The 20,381-nt window shown below is 43.1% G+C and overlaps 1 protein-coding gene across 6 annotated transcripts in view; it reads left to right on the forward strand.

Moving 5' to 3' along the window:
• Nucleotides 1–463: 463 nt before the first annotated feature.
• The window catches only part of SEMA6D (semaphorin 6D), a 94,581-nt gene continuing 74,663 nt past the window's right edge, over nucleotides 464–20,381 (forward strand). For 4 of the 6 annotated variants that reach the window (XM_070763170.1, XM_070763169.1, XM_070763171.1 and 1 more), the window contains exon 1: nucleotides 3,656–3,727. The gene's annotated coding sequence lies outside the window, so the exon portion shown is untranslated. Of the gene's footprint in view, nucleotides 620–3,491; nucleotides 3,728–20,381 lie in introns of those variants that run through there. The other 2 variants (XM_070763168.1, XM_070763172.1) reach the window with 1 other exon arrangement.

A 20,381-nucleotide genomic window follows, 5' to 3' on the forward strand; every position in this document is an offset into this window, starting at 1 on the left:
GCGCCGAGGAGGAGGACGAAAAAGAGGAGGAGGCGGGGAGGAGGAAGAAGAAGAGGAAGAAACAAGAGGAAGAGGAGGAGGAAGAGGTGAAGGGGGAGGGAGAGGAGAAGGAACAAGAGAAGGAAGAGGAGGAAGAGGGGAAGGAAAAAGAGGAAGAGGAGGAGGAACAAGAGGAGGAGAAGGAGGAGGAAGAGGAGGAAGAAGAAGAGGAGGAAGAGGAGAAGGAACAAGAGGAGGAGGAGGAGGAAGATCAGAGTCCCGAGATCAGAGGGAGGACTGAGCCCTAGTCTCCGCAAATCAGTGCCTTGGCACTCACTCGGACTGGCGAGAGCTTCCCCTCTTCTCTCCCCCTCCCTCCTGAAAAGTTGCAAGGGAGGGAGGAGAGGGGAGGAGACGGGGAAGGACCAGGCCCTCGCTCCGCTTCGCTTTGACCCCCCTCCTCCTCCTCCTCCCGGGCTGGCCTGGGGGGGTGGAAAAGCGAGCGAGAGAAAGCCACCCGAACTCCTGCCGCTTGCGCTCCTGTTTCCCTTGGCAAATGGGAACGGCGGTCGGGTCTAGGGCGCGCGGCGATGAAGGAGGAGGAGAAGGGGGCCACGGCCCCGCTTTGGATTCGAAGCCGGTAGGTTGACACGGGTCAGAAGCGGGTAGAGGAAGAGAGGGGGGTGTCGGAAAGATTGGGAGGGGGGGCTCTGCTTTCAAGAGACCGCAGGAGGAGGAGAGGCGACCGGGGTGGTGGTGGGGTTTCCTTTCTTGCTGGCCCAGCTCCGTGGATTGGAAGAGCCGTCCGGCTGCGAGTCGAAGGGCTTTGCGGGGATCGGAGGAAGCGGCTGCGGGGGGTGGAAGTCGGCGCCCGGTGCGCTGCGGAGGAGGAGGAGGCTGACCAACGGGCCGCGAATGGTGGAAGAAGGGGAGAGGAAGGAAGGGGACGCGGGCTTTGAGCTGGCCGCCACAGCCGCCGCCGCAGCTGGAAGGCTGAGCCGGAGGCGCTTGGTTCGAAATTGGAGCCCTCCCCCCTTCCTCCTTTCCCCAGGGGGGGAACGAACCGGGGAGACTGATCGCAGCCCCCGGGCCAGCTTGGCCGCTTAAAACTTCGCCTCCGGCGCTTTGCTTTTGCCAGGTCCCTGCGGGGATAGGGTCGACGTGCAGAATCGGTGGAAGTGCAGAATCGGGACTCAGGACAGCAACGGGTCCGGTTTGGCCAGACCCCTCCTCTCCACAAGCCCCTGGGACTGAGGAGCCGGCGATCTCCGGAAAGACACCCCCCCCCCCCCAAATCCCTTAACTCGGTTCCCCCAAGTTGTTCTTCTTAGGCGGCAGGGGGCTCATTCCCCTTGTTCGTTTCTTCTGGAAAATCTGCACCGATTAGCTAGGAGGTGTGTTTGGGAGAGTAAGGGGGAAATAACGGTTTGGGAGTTAAGTGAGTAGCTGTTGGGTTGGTTTGATGATCTCTGGGTGTCCCTTCCCGCAAATTGGTCCCTGGTTTGTAGAAGGCAGCTTCTCTCTCTCTCTCTCTCTCCTTTCTCTCTCCTTTCTCTCTCCTTTCTCTCTCCTGTCTCACTCACTATCTCCTCTCTTTCTCTTCTCTCTCCTCTTTTTTCTTTCTCATTCCTCTCTCTTCTCTTTCTTGCTCTCTCTCACACACAAACATTCTGTCTCTCTTCTCTCTCTCACTATCTCCTCTCTTTTCTCTTTTTTCTCTTTTCCCTCCCTCCCTCTCATTCTTCTTTCTCTCCCCTGCCTCACTAGTTCCTCTCTTTCTCTTCTCTTTCTGCTCTTGCTTGCTCTCTCTCACACACAAACATTCTGTCTCTCTTCTCCCTCTCACTATCTCCTCTCTTTTCTTTTTTCTCTCTTCCCTCCCTCTCTCTTCTCTCACTCTCACTTCTTTCTCTCTTCTCTTGCTTGCTCTCTCTGTGTCTCACACTCACTATCTCATCTCTTTTCTCTTTCTACTCTCTTTTTTCTATCTCTTCTCTCTCTCTTCTCTAACTCTCTTCTCTCTTCTCTTGCTTGCTTGCTTTCTCTCTCACACACACACACACATACACATTCTGCTCTCTCACTCACTATCTCCTCTCTTTTCTCTCTTTTCTCTCATTTCTCTAACTCTCACTCTCCTCTCTCTTGTTTGCTCTCTCACACACACAAACATTTTCTCTCTCTATTCACTCTCTCTTCCCCCCCTCTCTCTCTTTCCTTTGGGGTCCGAAGGGTCTCACCTCCCTCTTGGCAGCTGGAACCTTTCATGGGACTAAACCAAAACAAAAGTGACACCCCCCACCCACCCCCGTCGCAAGGAAAAGGGTGAGCCAATCCAGATGACAAAGCTGCTGCTCACAGGTCCCAGAGTTGGAGAAGGGGGGTGGCTCTCTACCTCAAAAGGGGGGCATGAAAATAGGTGTGTGAAGCAAGCCCTTCCCTCCCCAGCCCAGTTGACACTCAATCCTTATTTGCCTTAGTGGGTCTCCTGTACCCACTTGCCTACCCAGCCTGCTGAGTGTTAACTAAATTCTGAAAGATTGAATAGTTTCCTTTGCTGGATCCGATTGGAGTTCAGCCTTGGAATCAGGAGGTAGGCACATCTGCCTGTCCGTCTTTCCATCAATTATGGATGGAAACAGGGCAGGGCTCATCGCTGGCCTTCCTCTTCCTCTTGTGCCAAAAGCCAAAGCTTGAAAGGCAAAAAAAAAAAGAGAGAGAGGGAGAGAGCAGTATTCCCAAATGTGGCCAGACCATATTTGGAATACAGTACTATGTTCAGTTCTGGAGACCTCACCTACAAAAAGGTATCGATAAAATTGAAGGAGTCCATACACAAATGGTGGAAGGTCTTAAGCATCAAACTTATCAGGAAAGACTTCATGGACTCAATCTGTAGAGTCTGGAGGACAGAAGGGAAAGAGGGGACGTGATCGAAACATTTAAATACGTTCAAGGGTTCAATAAGGTTCAGGAGGGAAGTGTTTTTAATAGGAAAGTGAACACAAGAACAAGGGGACACAATGTGAAGTTAGTTGGGGGGAAAATCAGAAGCAAAGTGAGAAAATATTATTTGACTGAAAGAGTAGTAGATGCCTGGAACAAACTTTCAGCAGTTTAAACATACCTGGGATAAACATATATCCATCCTAAACTACTCAAGACTCATGTATACCACCAGGCATGGGGGAGTTGAGATATTCCTTCCCCCAGGCCATTACAAGTTATGCATCGTATGTCTGTATGTATGTTTGGTTTTATAATAAGGGTTTTTAGTTGTTTTATTATTGGATTGTCACATGCTGTTTTTATCATTGTTGTTAGCCGCCCCGAGTCTACGGAGAGGGGCGGCATACAAATCCAATAAATAAATAAAATAAAAGATAAAATACAGGAAATATTATAAGGGCAGACTAGATGGACCATGGGGTCTTTTTCTGCCGCCAATCTTCTATGTTTCTACGTTCTATGTTTCTAAAACTTATGTCTCCTCCTGTCTCTTCTCTTTACAGAATTGCTCCATAGGTCCCCGTTGGCTACACTGAGAAAGTTGTAAAAGGTGAACCTCGTTCCTGAGTTTAAAAAAAACCAAACCCTGGGGAATCCCTGATGGTTTGCCTCCTTCTCTTTGATTCCTTTTCCACTGGTTTTGAACTTCAGCCTTCGTAGACAACAGCAAAAACTGAACGGATGTGTGACGCAGAGCGCTTTGGAGATTCTGGGGGACTCTCGCTTTAGTAATTTTGGGGTAAGTTACAATGTTGTCGGTTGGGTTGGGTTAGGCCCAGCAACAGACTTGCCTTAAAACTAGTGAGTCACTCCCCCCCCCCCTGGTTTCTGTGTAGTAGTAGATAACTCGCCGCCTTTGCTGCTGTATAATTTCTGTTGGACGTGCATGAAATGAAATGTCACAGCCTTGTGCAGATCTGGTGTGCTCCGACATTGTTTCAGATTTATGGAGGGGCGGGCTGTGGAGGCAGAACCTAATCCAGAAGAGGGCATAAAGGGAAGATACATTTATTTTTATTTCTGTGTACATCAGCAGTAAAAACAACTGACTGGCTACAATCCACGGATAAATGCTGGGCTTTGAAGATTAACGTTTCTGGAGAGTTACTATTCCTCTTGCCATCAGAAGTATCCTGAAAGTTGCCTCCTGCTAATGTAACCCTTTCCAAAATAATCCCCCCAGGGATCATTATATAAATGTTGTTTGGCACTCCTTTCAGGGAAAAAAAAGCAGGGCTTTGCGAACTTTTTCAGAAGTTTTGTTCAAACTCTTTTGCCGATCAAAACCTAAGCTGTGCTGTACTTGAGAGAAGCTTATTGTTCGCTTTTGAATTTGCAAGAATAATTCTGCAATATTTCTGTACAGCTGCATGCAGGTTGTTATCAAAGCTGCCGATAGTATTTGCTGCTTTCTTGCTGAGAGGTGGGATTGCTTCCAGACTTAGGGGATAATTTGAAAAGGCAGCTTAGTTTTGCAAACGTGTTCAGGCAAGGTCTCTCCAACTTTATCTTGTGCACACAGTAATGAAAGGTTGTCCCTTCGTTGTGGTTGTATCTGTTTTGAAAGGGAACTCGAGTTTTTAGTTCTGCAGAAAAATCCAGTAAATGATCACCACGTTTAGTGTATTGAGTGAAGGGTGTTTTATATTCAGCTGGCAGGCTCTGTACAAACATTTATTCTGCCTCCAACAAATAGAAATTCACACAAGTTGTCTATTTCTCCCCCCCACACACACACTTGTCTATCATAAACTTTAACTACATCACCGAACGTCTAACAGAAAGTTGAGTTGTAGAAATTCACCTGGAATTTTTTCAAGGCAGGAAGGCTGAAAGGGAAAACTAGAGGTTTCTTTTAAAAACCTCCTTGCTTTGATGTGCATCTTTGTCTCCTTAAGCAAGTTGTCATCTTTTCCTTCCTACTTGAGCCTCCTTGTCAACATCACATCACATATTCAGCATGCTTTGTAGAGTGGGCCTTCTCCGGGTCCCGTCAACTAAACAATGTCGGTTGGCGGGCCCCAGGGGAAGAGCCTTCTCTGTGGTGGCCCCGACTCTCTGGAACCAACTCCCCCCAGAGATTAGAACTGCCCCTACTCTCCCTGCCTTCCGTAAACTCCTTAAACCACACCTTTGCCGTCAGGCATGGGGGAACTGAAACACCTCCCCCGGGCATGTACAATTTATGCATGGTATGTTTGTGTGTGTGTTTGTTAGTAAATGGGGTTCTTTTTAAATCTTTTTAAATATTTTAAATTTATTTGGATTTGTCATGATTTGCTGTATCTCGCTGTGAGCCGCCCCGAGTCTGCGGAGAGGGGCGGCATACAAATCTAAATAATAAATAAAATAAATAAATAAATAAATTGTGTAGTGTCCCTGCCAGACAAACAGGCAATGCTCCAGGCTGTTTCTGTTCCAACGGCTAACCTCCCAGAATGCATATAATAATAATAATAATAATAATAATAATAATAATAATAATAATAACAACAACAACAACAACAACAACAACAACAACAACAACAATGTTGGAAGGGATCTTGGAGCTTCTAGTCCAATCCCCTGCTTAGGCAGAAAACCCTACACTACTTCAGACAGATGGTTATCCAACATCTGCTTTAAAACTTCCAGTGTCGGGGCATTCACAACTTTATTTATTTAATTTATTTATTCTTTATTTATTTTGTCCAATACATAATACACATTGAAGAGAATAGATGTGTAATAATATAAATAAAGAAAAGAATGGAAGAAAAGATATAAAAGTATAGGTGAACATATTTGAAAGGAAGAAAAGATAAAGGAGATAAAGGAGAGACAATTGGACAGGGGACGGAAGGCACACTGGTGCACTTACGCACGCCCCTTACTGACCTCTAAGGAACCTGGAGAGGTCAATCGTGGATATTCTAAGGGAAAAATGTTGGGGGTTAGGGGTTGACACTACTGAGTCAGGTAATGAGTTCTGAAGGTGAGCCTGATTAATTGTTCTGACTGTCAGGAAATTTCTCCTTAGTTCTAAGTTGCTTCTCTCCTTGTTTAGTTTCCACCCATTGCTTCTTGTTCTACCATCAGGTGCTTTGGAGAATAGCTTGACTCCTCCTTCTTTGTGGCAACCCCTGAGATATTGGAAAGCTGCTATCATGTCTTCCATGGTCCTTCTTTCCATTAAACTAGCCATGCCCATTTACCCTTTCCTGTTGAATCACAAGAGGACCATGGACTTTCCTGGCTGGACGTTCTAGTTTTTTTAGCTCTTATTGGGCCACTGGTTCTCAGCTGTCATTCCAAGCAAAGAGTCCTTCTGTGACTGCTCATGTCAAAGCTTAGCATAGAATTCTCCTGTCGACTTCGAAAGCTGGTGCATTCTGGAATAATTTTACCTTTTTTCTATGTAGAAGGGAAACCTCATATAAGGATGCAAGGGGACCAAAGTTTTCAGATGAAGTGGGGGGTCAATATAGTCCAATATTTAGAGGGGGGATGGCTTTTATCATTAGTATTATTACTCTGTTGTTTTGCAGGTACATTGAGAGTTTCTATGCCGGAGACAAATTCTTGTGTGTCTAATCACACTTGGCCAAATAAAGCCTATTCTATTCTATTCTATTCTATTCCTGCTCCTATTCTATTCTACTCTACTTCACTCTTTCTGTATTCTATTCTATTCTATTCCTTCTTCTATTCTACTCTACTCTACCCTACCCTACTCTTTCTGTATTCTATTCTGTTCTGTTATATTCCTTTATTTATTTATTTAGTTAGTTAGTTAGTTAGTCCAATACACAATGAGGGTTTTAGTGGGTATATATCTATATACACATAGTAAAATACATGATGAAGGTTATAGAGGAGATACTCATAGTAAAATATATCTAAGAAATAATAGAAAAGAAGGTAAAGTAATAGAATATATCAATGAAAGAATAGAAGAAGAGATATAGGAATAGAAGAAAGGTATAGGAGATATAGGAAAGCAATAGGACAGGGGACGGAAGGCACTCTAGTGCACTTGTACTCGCCCCTTACTGACCTCTTAGGAATCTGGATAGGTCAACCGTAGATAATCTAAGGGTAAAGTGTTGGGGGTTTGGGGATGACACTATGGAGTCTGGTAATGAGTTCCATGCTTCGACAACTCGGTTACTGAAGTCATATTTTTTACAGTCAAGTTTGGAGCGGTTAATATTAAGTTTAAATCTGTTGTGTGCTCTTGTGTTGTTGTGGTTGAAGCTGAAGTAGTCGCCGACAGGCAGGACGTTGCAGCATATGATCTTGTGGGCAATACTTAGATCTTGTTTAAGGCGTCTTAGTCCTAAACTTTCTGTATTCTATTCTATTCTATTCCTTCTCCTATTCTATTCTATTCATTATTCTATTCTGCTCTGCTCTGCTCTGCTCTGCTCTACTCTACTCTACTCTACTATACTATACTATACTATACTATACTATACTATACTATACTATACTATACTATACTATACTCTGTTTATGATTCTGTGGGTTTATTCTTGCCAGCCCCACAGAGGGCCATGCAAATCTTTGAAATAAGTTCAAAGTTTGCACATTTTTTTAAACCAAAAATGCCATTGTCACAGTTCCTACAAGTCAGTCTGAGCTATCTTGATTGTACGCATGGTTTTGTTTGCAAGAGGATAGGCCTCAAGCCTAAGTTGTCCACTCTGTTTATCGGCAGCGCAAACACAGCACTTAGAACTGGGTGCAAAAAGATAATTAAGCATTTGCAGCCAGGACATCGGAGTTAAGTGCCAGAACTGACTGTGCAAAAATCCATGACTTGAGAGTTATTTCAGGTCAGTTATTTGGTTGTTGCTACAGTATTGTTCAGGAGATGGGAGCAGCCGGCTTTCGTATTCTGGTCTCCGATGTTTGTCTATCCCTTTCAATATCCAGCAAGGAAATTCTGCAGATTGTGGTTATTTCTGGGAGCTTTGTGCATGGCTGGGATGGGATCTTTTTGAATGTAAATAAAATGTATTATCACCATTATGACTTTGATCTGCAATTGCAATGACTCACAAAAGAAAGCTCTTTAATTACTATTTTTGCTCCATTAAGAAACAAAGCGATTATATATCTGCTCATTAAATATATCTGTTAATTTTAGCCTAGCATGTCAATGTGACTTTTCCCAGTTGCAGAAATTTTTTTAAAAAAACATTCTCCAGTAGCAGTTCTGGAATTGGATGGACGGGAGAGCATTTATGATGGCGAAGGGTGGGGGTTTTTTTGGGGTGGTTGTGTCTCTTTAAAATCTGGCATCTGTTCTGTCAGGCTCTCTGGTAGAATCCTCCCCAAAATTCACAGGTACAAAGTTCAGACACACACACATTTGAAAATCCAAAACAATGTTCGTTATAATGAAAAGTCACATAAACTAAGCCCTCTTTTGGTATAGCAAAGAGCACTCATCTCCAAACAAACTGGTAATTTGTACAAGTCCCTTATCAGTCCTGTGATACTTAGCTTGCAGCTGTGAGGCAATTCACAGTCCTTCTTCTTTCACAAAGTGAAACACACTTTGCCCTGGTTTAGTTTCAAAGCGGGGAAAAATCAGCACACAAAAAGTCAAAGTCAGTAAAGCAGTCACGAAACACAAGGATCAGATAATCCTCCACAATGGCCAAACCCACAGGCTGCTATTTATAGCAGCCTCGCTAATGACCACAGCCCCACCCAACCACAGGTGGCCTCATTTTCTTTGATAATAATCTCTCAGTTGTTGCTGCCTATGCATCGTTCTCCGCATGTGTGGCTGTATCATTAACTCTTGTTCTGAATCCAATGAGGAGCTAGATAATTGATCTCCTTCTGAGCTGTCTGCCACACTCTCCTCCTCCCTATCACTCATGTCTTCTTGGTCAGAGGAGCCTTCATCAGCAGATTCCACCGGGGAGGGCAAAACAGGCCTGCAGCATGTGGATGTCTCCCCCACATCCACAGTCCTTGGGGCAGGAGCTGGGCCGGAGCTAACCACAACAGGGGGTGTCTCTTTAAAATCTGGCATCCAAATTAAAACATCCCAATTGTTGATTCTGTCCAAAAAAAAAAAAAAAATCCTGAGAGGGCAGTCGAGGACAGTCTCAAAATGGGTGAACAGTGCAGTCAGGCGGTAGGGAAAGCAAGTAGGATGCTTGGCTGCATAGCTAGAGGTATAACAAGCAGGAAGAGGGAGATTATGATCCCACTATATAGAATGCTGGTGAGACCACATTTGGAATACTGTGTTCAGTTCTGGAGACCTCACCTACAAAAAGATATTGACAAAATTGAACGGGTCCAAAGACGGGCTACAAGAATGGTGGAAGGTCTTAAGCATAAAACGTATCAGGAAAGACTTCATGAACTCAATCTGTATAGTCTGGAGGACAGAAGGAAAAGGGGGGACATGATCGAAACATTTAAATATATTAAAGGGTTAAATAAGGTCCAGGAGGGAAGTGTTTTTAATAGGAAAGTGAACACAAGAACAAGGGGACACAATCTGAAGTTAGTTGGGGGAAAGATCAAAAGCAACATGAGAAAATATTATTTTACTGAAAGAGTAGTAGATCCTTGGAACAAACTTCCAGCAGACGTGGTAGATAAATCCACAGTAACTGAATTTAAACATGCCTGGGATAAACACATATCCATCCTAAGATAAAATACAGAAAATAGTATAATGGCAGACTAGATGGACCAGGAGGTCTTTTTCTGCCCTCAGACTTCTATGTTTCTATGTTTCTATGATTTGTTTCTTTGCTTCTGATAAGCTGTTGCAGTCGCCATTAAAATCCATCTGAGCTGCTTTTATGAAGTTGTAGCTGCCAACTTCAAGCTGAAAGGGAAATATGTTGAGATCTTTGTTCCCACGTTCCATGGAAAAACAGCTGAGTGAAAAATCCTGTTATGAACATTATCACGCTGTTTTTCAGCCCATCTCTGGGCTGTTTCCTTTCCCCTTTCATGCCCTAATGGTCCTCCCAGCTGTTCACAAAAGCCTGGCGTTTTTGTTGTGGTTGTTGCTGTTGAGGTTGTTTTTCAAAGATGAAGCAAGGGTGCTTCTACTTCTGAAGTCCATTTCCAGGTGACCGGAAAGATGGAATCTGAAGGTCAGGTGGTAGGGAAAGCAATCATGGGCTTCTCTAAATATGCCCATGTTACACCAACACTCCGCAGTCTGCATTGGTTGCCGATCAGTTTCCGGTCACAATTCAAAGTGTTGGTTATGACCTATAAAGCCCTTCATGGTACCGGGCCAGATTATCTCCGGGACCGCCTTCTGCCGCACGAATCCCAGCGACCAGTTAGGTCTCACAGAGTGGGCCTTCTCCGGGTCCTGTCAACTAAACAATGTCATTTGACGGGACCCAGGGGAAGAGCCTTCTCTGTGGCGGCCCCAGCCCTCTGGAAGCAACTCCCCCCAGAGATTAGAATAGCCCCCACCTTCCTTGCCTTTCGTAAGCTTCTTAAAACCCACCTCTGTCATCAGGCATGGGGGAACTGAGATATTCTTTCCCCCTAGGCTTTTACAATTTATGTATGGTACGTTTGTATGTATGATTGGTTTTAAAATACTAAGGGTTTTTAGCTGTTTTGGTATTGGATTGTCGCATGTTGTTTTTACCACTGCTGTTAGCTGCCCCGAGTCTACGGAGAGGGGCGGCATACAAATCCAATAAACATAAACAAACATAAACAAGTAGAATGCTTGGCTGCATAGCTAGAGGTATAACAAACAGGAAGAGGGAGATAGTGACACCGTTATACAGAGCGCTGGTGAGACCCCATTTGGAATACTGTGTTCAGTTCTGAAGACCTCACCTTCAAAAAGATATGGATAAAATTGGACAGGTCCAAAGATGGGCTACAAGAATGGCGGAAGGTCTTAAGCATAAAACGTATCAGGAAAGACTTCATGAACTCAATCTGTATAGTCTGGACAACAGAAAGGAAAGTGGGGGGACATAATCAAAACATTTAAATATGTTAAAGGGTTAAATAAGGTTCAGGAGGGAAGTGATTTTAATAGGAAAGTGAATCCAAGAACAAGGGAGCACAATCTGAGCTTAGTTGGGGGAAAGATCAGAAGCAGCGTGAGAAAATATTATTTTACTGAAAGAGTAGTAGATGCTTGGAACAAACTTCCAACAGACGTGGTTGGCAACTCCACAGTCACTGAATTTAAATATGCCTGGGATAAACATATATCCATCCTAAGATAAAATACAGGAAATAGTGTAAGGACAGACTAGATGGACCATGAGGTCTTTTTTCTGCTGTCAGTTTTCTGTGTTTCTATGTTTGGTTTGGACTCTTGAAGAGCAAAGTTAAAGTTTTAGCCTTATTTTTCAAAGGTTCCAGAAATATGCGTAGAACCAACAGATTGTTGCATATTAATTTCAACATTTGCAATGTGGGCATATGGTTTGGTGGAGGGGTGGGGGGGTTGAGGAGGGGGGAAGATTGCTTTTGAAATTTAAAGACTTGTTTTGCCTCTAACAATAGACGTCACGATGGCTTCCCAAAGTTGCAACTAACTACAGTGGTACCTCTACCTAAGAACGCCTCTACTTACGAACTTTTCTAGATGAGAACCGGGTGTTCAAGATTTTTTCGCCTCTTCTCAAAAACCACTTACAAACCCGAGCCTCCAAAACTATAACCGGAAAAGGCGGAGAGAAGCCTCCTTGGGGCCTCTCTAGGAATCTCCTGGGAGGAAACAGGGCCGGAAAAGGCAGGGAGAAGCCTCCATGGGGCCTCTCTAGGAATCTCCTGGGATGAAACAGGGCCAGGAAAGGTAGGGAGAAGCCTACATGGGGCCTCTCTAGGAATCTCCTGGGAGGAAACAGAGCCGGAAAAGGTGGGAAGAAGCCTCCATGGGGCCTCTCTAGGAATCTCCTGGGAGGAAACAGGGCCTCCACCCTCCCTGTGGTTTCCCCAATCACATGCATTATTTGCCTTTACATTGATTCCTATGGGAAAAATTGCTTCTTCTTATAAACTTTTCTACTTACGAACCTGGTCACGGAACGAATTAAGTTCGTAAGTAGAGGTACCACTGTATAATTTACACTGCATTGCATCCGGGTATGAAGTGTATCCCCCCCCCCAAAAAAACTTTTTATTTCCCACTTGCAGTGAGCTTTTTGTTAACTGAACCAGATTAGCATTTTAACAACCCCGAAGTGAACTTCCACCATTCTTTTTATCTTGGACGCTGGATGTGTTGTTAATCCATCATCTTGTCTATTGGCTCAATAACCCCTTTTGGAGGAACTATTCAGTTGTGGACAATGGAGTTGGCAGCAACCCCTTCTCCGCCCCCCTCTCCTTCCATGGCACTGGCCGCATTGTCTGTCTCTGATGACTGAAGTTAACATCCAAAACGGGATGTTTCTTTTGTGTTCCCTGGGTTTACTCACTTGCTCCAACACAGCTTAGCAGGCACACCTGCAGAGGGATAGAAGGGAGGTTACCAAGAATCCCTGGGACATCGGGCAGCGCCAAGCTCTCAGAAGCGGGACCCTTATTGATTCGTGACATTTGTCACTGGCTTTTTAAATTATTATTTCTTTCTTTTTTCAAAAAAAAATTTTTATTGGTTCTCAAATACATTGTAAAACAAATAAATAACGACAATGAAAAAATAATAATAAAAATCAAACAAAAACAACTACAAAATAAATTATAATATCAGCAAACATTCAATATTTCTGCATTGCTACGTCGGATATTTCATTAATTTTTCTTTTTTTAAAAAATAAATTTTATTGGTTCTCAAATATATTTTAAAACAGGCAAATAAATAACGACAATGAAAAAATAATAATAAAAATCAAACAAAACAACAACAACAACAAAATAAATTATAATATCAGCAAACATTCATTGCCGCATCGGATATTTCATTAAATCCTATAATAATGTGCATATTATTATATTATATCCGATTCTACGGAGAGGGGTGGCATACAAATCTAATAAATTAATGAATAAATAAATAAACAAATAAATAAACAAACAAACAAATAAATAAATACAATAATATCGTATTATTTCATACAGTCACACATTCCTATTCAAACCATTCATATTTACATATTTATATTTTTTATTTTACTGATATTTATTTATTTATTTATTTATTTATTTATTTATTTATTTATTCGATTTTTATGCTGCCCTTCTCCTTAGACTCAGGGCGGCTTACAACATGTTAGCAATAGCACTTTTTAAGAAATCCAGCATATTGCGCCCACAATCTGGGTCCTCATTTTACCCACCTCGGAAGGATAGAAGGCTAACCTTGAGCCGGTGGTGAGATTTGAACCGCTGACCTTCAGACCTACAGTCAGCTTCAGTGGCCTGCAGTACAGCACTCTACCTGCTGCACCACCCCGGCTCATTTATGTATCTTTTGTGGTACCTCTACCTAAGAATGCCTCTACGTGCGAAATTTCTCTAGATAAGAACTGGATGTTCAAGATTTTTTTGCCTCTTCTCAAGAACCATTTTCCACTTACAAACCCGAGCCTCCAAAACTGTAACCGGAAAAGGCGGTGAGAAGCCTCCGTGGGGCCTCTCTAGGAATCTCCTGAGAGGAAACAGGGCTGGAAAAGGTGGGGAGAAGCCTCTGTGGGGCCTCTCTAGGAATATCCTGGGAGGAAACAGGGCCGGAAAAGGTGGGGAGAAGCCTCTGTGGGGCCTCTCTAGGAATCTCCTGGGAGGAAACAGGGCCGGAAAAGACGGGGAGAAGCCTCCATGGGGCCTCTCTAAGAATCTCCTGGGCAGAAACAGACGGAAAAGGTGGGGAGAAGCCTCCGTGGGGCCTCTCTAGGAATCTCCTGGGAGGAAACAGGGCCGGAAAAGACGGGGAGAAGCCTCCATGGGGCCTCTCTAAGAATCTCCTGGGCAGAAACAGACGGAAAAGGCAGGGAGAAGCCTCCGTGGGGCCTCTCTAGGAATCTCTTCTGAGGAAACAGGGCTGGGAAGGGTGGGGAGAAGCCTTCATGGGGCCTCGCTAGGAGGGTGGAGGAAACAGGGCCTCCACCCTCCCTGTGGTTTCCCCAATCTCACGCATTATTTGCTTTTACATTGATTCCTATGAGGAAAAATTGCTTCTTCTTGCAAACTTTTCTATTTAAGAACCTGATCACGGAACGAATTAAGTTTGTAAGTAGAGGTACCACTGTATAACCCTTCTGCTCAACTCTGAAGTGGTTCCAGCAATATTGCTCAATTTCATTTCCGCCACCGCTATAGGCCAGGTGCTTTGTGAGTGTTGAGGTCACAGACGTCTTCAAACTTGGCAACTTTAAGACTTGTGGACTTCAACTCCCAGAATTCTCCAGCCAGCTGGCAGTTGAAGTCCACAAGTCTTAAAGTTGCCAGGTTTGAGGAGCCCTGGTAGAAACTTGTACCTTTAAAGGACTCGGAACTAGAGTTCAATCGACGGAAGATGGTTGGCAGAGAAATGTTGTGGAATGGAGGTTAAAAGGCAGGGAATGAATCTTAGTCCTGAATTAATTGACTCACAGCCAAGTCATGAAGTTTTTCATTGGGCCGTTAACTTGATTGGAAATTGGCAAAGAGCTAGGACAAGTCATTAGACCTCCATTTCGTAACAGTCTTTCTCTATATCCTTTACATAAAAGTTTCTATATTTTATGGAAAGATTTCAGAAGTTCTTGTAGAGGTTATAATTCAGGTTCCCCTCTGTCTAATCCATGCATTGAATGTGGTAGCATACTTGGATGATCAAATGCCTACTTATGAGATCTACCAGTAGTGGGGTTAATAGATAGATAGATAGATAGATAGATAGATAGATAGATAGATAGATAGATAGATAGATAGATAGATAGATAGATAGATAGATAGATAGATAGATAGATAGATAAAGAGAGAGAGAGAGAGAGGGAGAGGAGAGAGAGAGGAGAGAGAGAGAGAGAAAGAGGAGAGAGAGAAAGAGGAGAGAGAGGGGGGAGAGAGAGAGATGATCGAGGGAGGTAGATGTATATGATTGATTGATTGATTGATTGATTGATTGATTGATTGATTGATAAACCGCCCTTCTCGGCCTGGGGGAATCCCAAGGGATGCTACAGTATTTATTTATTTATTTATTTATTTATATTTAGATAGATAGACAGACAGACAGACAGACAGACAGACCTACCTACCTACCTACCTACCTACCTACCTACCTACCTATCTATCTATCTATCTATATTAATTGTCTTAAAAATGCAAGTTCCAAATATAGTTATAAATGAAGAAGCAGTAGCCATCATGATCTCCGAAACATATAAAATTTATTTAAAACTACTAAAAACTATTAAGCTTTCTGTCTGTCTGTCTGTCTGTCTGTCTGTCTGTCTGTCTGTCTGTCTGTCTGTCTGTCTGTCTATCTATCTATCTATCTATCTACTTATCTATCTATCTATCTATCTATCTATTTATCTATCTATCTATCTATCTATCTATCTATCTATCTATCTATCTATCTATCTATCTATCTATTAGCCTCTAGGCCATATCAATGTACACGTTCAAACTCATATCACCAATAAAATTCTGAACAATTTAAAATGAGAGTAGGATAAAATACAATAGTTACAGGCTAAAATACAATAATTTAATCCAGAAACATATAAAATAGAATAAAATGGAGTAAATTATATTTCTTCATCGCCCTTGCAATCTACTCCAATCAGGCCCACGTTTGTGAGTCTCAGTCAGACCATTTTAGCCAGAAATTGTGCTGTATTAAATATCGTTTTCAGATTCTGGCCACACATGAGGTACCATGTTGTTTTAATATGGGCCTCCCACTGGGCCACATGTTTAATACATGGATCAGTCTTTGCAGGTATAACAGAGCATCTCCATGGTCATGTGATCAAAATGTGGGCCTTGGCAACTTACCATGTATTTACAGCAGTTGCAATTTTCCAGGGTCATATGATTACAATTTGTGAGCATCTCAGCCAGTTTCCAGCTAAACTGATTATGCATTATTGCTTTTTCTTTCTCTTTTTTTATATATAAAAAAATCAAAATTAATGACTCCAGCAGTAGGAAGCTAACAGCCCAAGCAAACTGGTGACTTTCGTCCTGAGCCAAAATATTTCCAACCCATCTAAATTAAATTGCTTTGATTTAAGTATTTGTCAAAGTTTAATTTACTCTAGGTCTTTATTTTTTTTAAACTTGGGTTACCGGAATACATCATCTCTTTTTTTGGCAAGCGCAGAACCTGTTTTAGCAAATGGTGCTACATAACCGAAGGTCAATTTATTATTCTTTAGAGGGGGAGTGGAATTACGATCCACATCCTATATAGCAATTTGGATTTAAGTCAAAGCAACAAGGCCAGACCAAGCAATAGATACCAGACTGCAAGAATGAATTGTTCAGAGTCATACAGTCTTGGGCAGCCAGTAAGTCTTACAAAATGAATGACTAAACAGAGGAAGTAGACTTTGGAATATGCAGGTAAGTATAAGTCACTCTATTCAAATCTTTTCTCCAGAATCCAGAGGTGAGTTCCTCCGATAGAAACCTGATGATGACGTCAGAATGATTTCATGGATTGGTTGGCGCAGGTCCTTGGAGGCCACCAACTTTTTTTTTTTTGAAGGGAATTTTATTCGAGGTTTTTTTTCTTCTGCACATGTGCAGAAGCCGAGTTTCTGGCATCTCCGGGTCCTGTCGACCTAGGGGAAGAGCCTTCTCTGTGGAGGCCCCGGCCCTCTGGAATCAACCTCCCCCTGGAGATTTGAATTGCCTTCTGTAAGATGTTAAAGACTCGCCTATGCTGCCAGGCATGGGGGGGATTAACTCCCCCCTCTCTTCTGACTATAGCACTTGAGAATGGTATGACTATGTTGCAATGTTTTTTAATATTAAGGGGTTTTAATTCTGCTTTTATTAATTGGATTTGTATTATTGTTTACTGTATCTATTGTTGTTGGGAGCCACCCCGAGTCTTCGGAGAGGGACGGCATACAATTAAATTAAGTTAAATTAAATTAAATTAAATTAAATTAAATTAAATTAAATTAAATTAAATTAAATTAAATTAAATTAAATTAAATTAAATTAAATTAAATTAAATTAAATTAAATTAAATTAAATTAAATTAAATTAAATTAAATCTTGATGCGTGCGTTGCCATCTTGGTTTTGACTTTTGGGCGCGGATTATTTTTCTGATTTTTTTGCCACTGCGCATGCACCGGGGTGGGCAGCAGCCGGTGCTCTATTCCGGTCGAAAATTCCAGGATGAGCACGAGGCTGCATGTCCCTGACATGCGCCCCTGCATGAGATTTGACTTTTGCGCATGCACGTCAAGTGAAACTTTATAGGAAGATGCTGACACGAGCTAGATTTCGGCGATTTTTGAGATTTTTTTGCTTATGCGCATGCGCAGAAGCAAAAATATCAGCGGAAACCACCAAAATCTCACAAGCGAGGGCATCCTTGCATGGGGTTTCACTTGCTGCACATGCGCAGAAGCCATATTTCATGCCGACGGGCACATGGGTGACCACAGGATGCATATGCGCCCACGACGGCCTTGGAGGGTGAACCGGTAGCACCCAAGACAAGCCGTCCTTTAGTGGCATGCATGTGCATGAAGAATGCGCCCACAAGGCACAGCCATGTGTCGTGGCCATATGGTGCATCAGGAAGCAAACCGCCAGTGAGATAAATTTGAACCCACCTCTGCCTGAAGCCAATCCTAACACACTGCCCTGCTCATTTTTGCATGTTACTATGTAAATAAGAACTGCTTTCAGCCCTTCCTAAGGAAGCTTCCTTAGATAATGCTTCTTGAATGGCCTGCCCATGGAGTACAGTGGTACCTCTACCTAAGAACACCTCTACTTATGAACTTTTCTAAAGAAGAACCGGGAGTTCAAGATTTTTTTGCCTCTTCTCAAGTACCATTTTCCACTTGCAAACCCGAGCCTCCGAAATTGTAACCGGAAGAGGCGGGGAGAAGCCTCCGTGGGGCCTCTCTAGGAAAGTCCTGGGAGGAAACAAGGCCTGAAAAGGTGGGGAGAAGCCTCCATGGGGCCTCTCCAGGAATGTCCTGGGAGGAAATAGGGCTGGAAAAGGCAGGGAGAAGCCTCCATGGGGCCTTTCTAGGAATGTCCTGGGAGGAAACAAGGCCTGAAAAGGTGGGGAGAAGCCTCCATGGGACCTTTCTAGGAAAATCCTGGGAGGAAACAAGGCCTGAAAAGGTGGGGAGAAGCCTCCGTGGAGCCTCTCTAGGAATCTCCTGGGAGGAACAGGGCCGGCAAAGGCAGGGAGAAGCCTCTGTAGAACCTCTCTAGGAATCTCCTGGGAGGAAACAGGGCCTCCACCCTCCCTGTGGTTTCCCCAATCGCACACATTATTTGCTTTTACATTGACTCCTATGGGAAAAATTGCTTCTTCTTACAAACCTTTCTAGTTTAAGAACCTGATCACAGAATGAATTAAGTTCGTAAGTAGAGGTACCACTGTATTATGATCTTTAAAAAAAAAAAATCTCTTTTCATACTGTAACATTTGACAGACCTCTGGTGAACCTTTCCCACCATTCTCTCTAGAGAAAGCTTGTGGAAACCCAGATTTTCTCACTTCCAAGGAGTAAAATCAATAAACAATGTATATAAGGCATGGGGCTTAAGTCATAAATTATGCTTCTCAAGCCATTATAGTTGAGTGTACTCAATACACTCAACCAAAACCAATTAAATCGTTGGCCTAGTAGGAAGGTGGTCCCACCTTTATGATCCAAATTGTCAATCACCGGCGACATTCCTAAAGGTTTGGTATGTTTAATTTGCCTTGGCCAACTCTGTATTTATTTTTAGATTGCTCTTTCTGAGATCAGAGGGCCGGTAGCAAAAAAAAAGGAAAATGTAGTAGAGACGTTAAAGAACAATAAACATTTCCAGTCCCTGGAAATTTCAAGTGCGGAGATCAGAAGAAAATGAGAAATTGGTGGAGAAAGCAAAACAGAAGGGTGGAATTACGAACTGACAGAGCACAGGTTTGGATGAATAATGCAACTCTAAGAAAAATTGCTGCTGGGCAGAAGATGGCATAATACCCTCAAAAGAAAAAAAAATGCACGAGGATGAATAAACTCTTAAGTGCTAAGATTTATAGAATAGAATAGAATAGAATAGAATTTTTATTGGCCAAGTGTGATTGGACACACAAGAAATTTGTCTTGGTGCATATGCTCTCAGCTGTTCTGTCTGGGTTTTCCCAGACCTCCACACCCACTGAAAAAACAGCCAGACACTCTGGTAAAATCCAAAAGTAATTTATAGCAGGAAAAAATAAGCACAAAGGAAAACCTGTCTTCACAGCAGACAGGTTACAATACTTTACAACAGGGTCCTGATGTCCAGTCAATTCCAAAAGCTTCTTGCTGGCACCCCCCCCCCCAAGGTTTCAAGAGTCCAAGGCACAAACCAGGATTGTAGCCACCAAAGTTCACAGACAGGTCTCACGAATCTCCAAGATAAAACTCCACAAGCCAGGAAGGGTGGGGCCGCCTTTTATCCTTTCCCAAGAGCACCACACCCAAACCCAGCTGTGACCTCTAATGCTGGAAATATCTAGCCAATTGCGTTCTTCTCTCGTTAGCTCTCCTCTGTCGCATATCTATGAAGTCACTAGCATCTTCCCCCAGGGAATCCAGGCTGCTTGCTGGGGAGAGCTCCCCCTGGTGGAACTCTGGCTGTCCTTCATCTTCAGCCTGGGATTCAGCTTCGTCGTCAGTCTGCCCCTCCTGGTCCTCAGCCTCTGAGCTGGACACCGACAGCAAATCAGCCATTCCCGGAGGGGTCCCAGGCTGAACCACAACATCAGCGTACATAAAATAAAATATACATTTGTCAAGAATCATGTGGTACAACACTTAATGATTGTCGTAGGGGTCAAATAAGCAACGAAGAAGCAATATTAATAAAAATCATAGAAACATAGAAACATAGAAGTCTGACGGCAGAAAAAGACCTCATGGTCCATCTAGTCTGCCCTTATACTATTTTCTGTATTTTATCTTAGGATGGATATATGTTTATCCCAGGCATGTTTAAATTCAGTTACTGTGGATTTATCTACCACGTCTGCTGGAAGTTTGTTCCAAGGATCTACTACTCTTTCAGTAAAATAATAATTTCTCATGTTGCTTTTGATCTTTCCCCCAACTAACTTCAGATTGTGTCCCCTTGTTCTTGTGTTCACTTTCCTATTAAAAACACTTCCCTCCTGAACCTTATTTAACCCTTTGGCATATTTAAATGTTTCGATCATGTCCCCCCTTTTCCTTCTGTCGTCCAGACTATACAGATTGAGAGACTATACAGATCTTA

The sequence above is a fragment of the Erythrolamprus reginae genome, chromosome 10, assembly GCF_031021105.1.
Source record: "Erythrolamprus reginae isolate rEryReg1 chromosome 10, rEryReg1.hap1, whole genome shotgun sequence".
Lineage (NCBI taxonomy): Eukaryota > Metazoa > Chordata > Lepidosauria > Squamata > Dipsadidae > Erythrolamprus > Erythrolamprus reginae.